Raw genomic sequence first — 2,500 nt, forward strand, 5'->3', positions numbered from 1 at the left:
ATCTGCAATCGATTATAGGGGTCCTTATTATCAAATTATTATTCTCTGTTTTCTAGAACCATCTTTAATCGTGGATTACTTTTCTGTTTGCTGGCTTACTAATAGGCTACTGAAATATCTCTCTGATGTGAAAGATAACTTTGGGAATAAGAAGGAAAAGTTAAAACTATTGAATATCACGGGTAATCACAATCAACACACCATCATATTCCTCTGAGATGGATTTTGAATTTGAGAAAATTTGTGCAGTTAAACACGACTATCGTTACCAAACGGAAAAAAGAAGTCACCGGAAAACATTGGAAAGAGTGTAGCAATGACCTTCAAAAGATTAAATAAATCAACTAAAATTGTTAATTTTATTCAAAACGAAATTTAAATTTGAAATAAGTTGTACATCACAATAACATGCCTTCACGCGTCAGTCAGTCGATTCGGAGCTATTTGACCTCTACCGTCATCGTAGCTATAACGTAATGCCAAAATAATATCCGTCTTATCTATTGCCATAGATTAACCTACAAATAGCTATTGGAATAATTATCATTATCTGCTGGCAAGTGACCCTTGTCCATCTAAATTATCCCCGCCACTTACACGACACGATTAGAGCAAAACCCTCAGAAACATTTCAACAGCTTGTCCAAAGGTTATTAAAAAAAGATTTTTTTTAATCTACCAGATCGTTCTGAACCGCGGGCTGCAATGCCCCCCTGCCCTGTCACCAGACTGTCACTTGTCCATGCACTCCAAAAATAGTTACCTAATTACTTTTCCGCTCAGTCCGGCTTCCTGGTTGTGCTTTGACACTTTGAAAATATTCGATCGACACTTGCATCGCCTGCTGTACTTTTCCAATTTGAAATACTTTATTGACAGCGACGCCTAGCCGAGCCGATATCTATGCCCCCTTAATCGCCCCCCACCAATCGTTGACCGATTTTGCCGAGACGGACGGACGGCAACTCGCCGTGGAAGCTGGGGAAAGGAATTGACGAAATCGCAATTCTCTGCCGCTAAACCTCGGCCTCAATCAACTCAGTTACAGCTGACGGCAAGTGACGAGTGGAGAGAGAGAGAGAGAGAGAGAGAGAGAAAGAGAGAGAAAAAGGGAAGAGTGTCCTGCTCCCGGACTTCTGATGTGTCGCCTCCGGGCTGGCGTTGGTTTTTCGGGGGGGTTGGTTTCGGTAGGGAAAAGTTTGTTCATTTGAATACATCTTCCACTCCCCACGGCAATTTGGTCGGTCACATGATACAGGGGAAGGAGGGAAGGCCTGGACTGGGCTGCCCTGTGTTCGGCAGTAAATGTCGTGATCCGGGCGAACCGGAACCGGACCAAATGATTCTTGTCGAAATTGAAATTGTTTCTGCGAGCAGCGAGCGAGAAACAATTTTTGGTACAAGAATTTTAATTTAATAGCAAGGGGGGAGGAATGGTTGCTTGGTTGGTGTGACGGTTGACGGTTGGAATCTCATTTGTTGCTTTGCAACGCCTTGCCAGATAGAATGGCTCGAGGGCAGCGAGTAAGAAAGCGAGGTTATGCGCACTGGATTGGCGAACAATTGATCCGGAAACTGGCCACTTTCCGTGCTCCAGTGCTGCTGCTGCTAAGCGGCCTCAGCGATACTGGGGACAATTTGTGGTCCTTTGAGTTGCTCGTTGCGGCAGGGCAACTTGCCTGCGTGACCATGGTCTTTCTAGCTCCGGATGTTGGCTTCATCCCTCCACTGACTGTCCAGTGCGCTGGAGTTATTTTTAAAGCAATGTCCGAAGCTGGAATGCTCTGCTGGGAATGTCGCGAAATCCAATCTGATCAGCTCTGGTGCGTATCAGGGCATGGCCTTGGGTGAGATACCACCGGTAATAATGACGTGATTTCACGAACATCCTACACCCAACGCCTGTTTCAGAATCTCAGAAGAAGAGTCGACCTTCAAATAGCGAAATAGAATGCAAAAAAACTACGAGGAAAAAAAAGGAAAACATTTCCATTTCATTCCTGGCATCGTTCACATTGCACGGCCGCACAGACTCAACTCCGAACGATCCTGCAGAAGCATAAGAGATGTTCATTATGCTAATGCTGAAAGAGCGGTACGCATACACGCGGCACGAGACGACTGCATACCGCTGTTTGAATGCCTCTTGCGCACCCGGTTCGATGTAAGGTGGACGGACGTGCGTTACGATCCTTGGCTGGCTGGCTGGCTGGCTGGCTTTCCGGATGGTTGGTGCCCCTTGCTCACTGTAAAAGAATGCACGGTGGCATGTCGCGTCGAGATTAGAGTCCGATAGAGAGAGAGAGGCAGAGAATGAACTGCAGCATCGCTCGTCGCAGGACAAGGAAAAGAAGATGTGGAACCATCCCACCGTCGAGTGTCTGCAATGTTACGCGCCTTCTCCATAGGCTTGCCATGGCCATGGCGCACTGTAATTCACGAGACGCGTCGAGGCGAGAAGCAGCATGGAAGAGACTGAGGAGTAAACCGTAGGAGTGCG

Source organism: Anopheles aquasalis, chromosome 2 (assembly GCF_943734665.1).
Source record: "Anopheles aquasalis chromosome 2, idAnoAquaMG_Q_19, whole genome shotgun sequence".
NCBI classification, from domain to species: Eukaryota; Metazoa; Arthropoda; class Insecta; order Diptera; family Culicidae; genus Anopheles; species Anopheles aquasalis.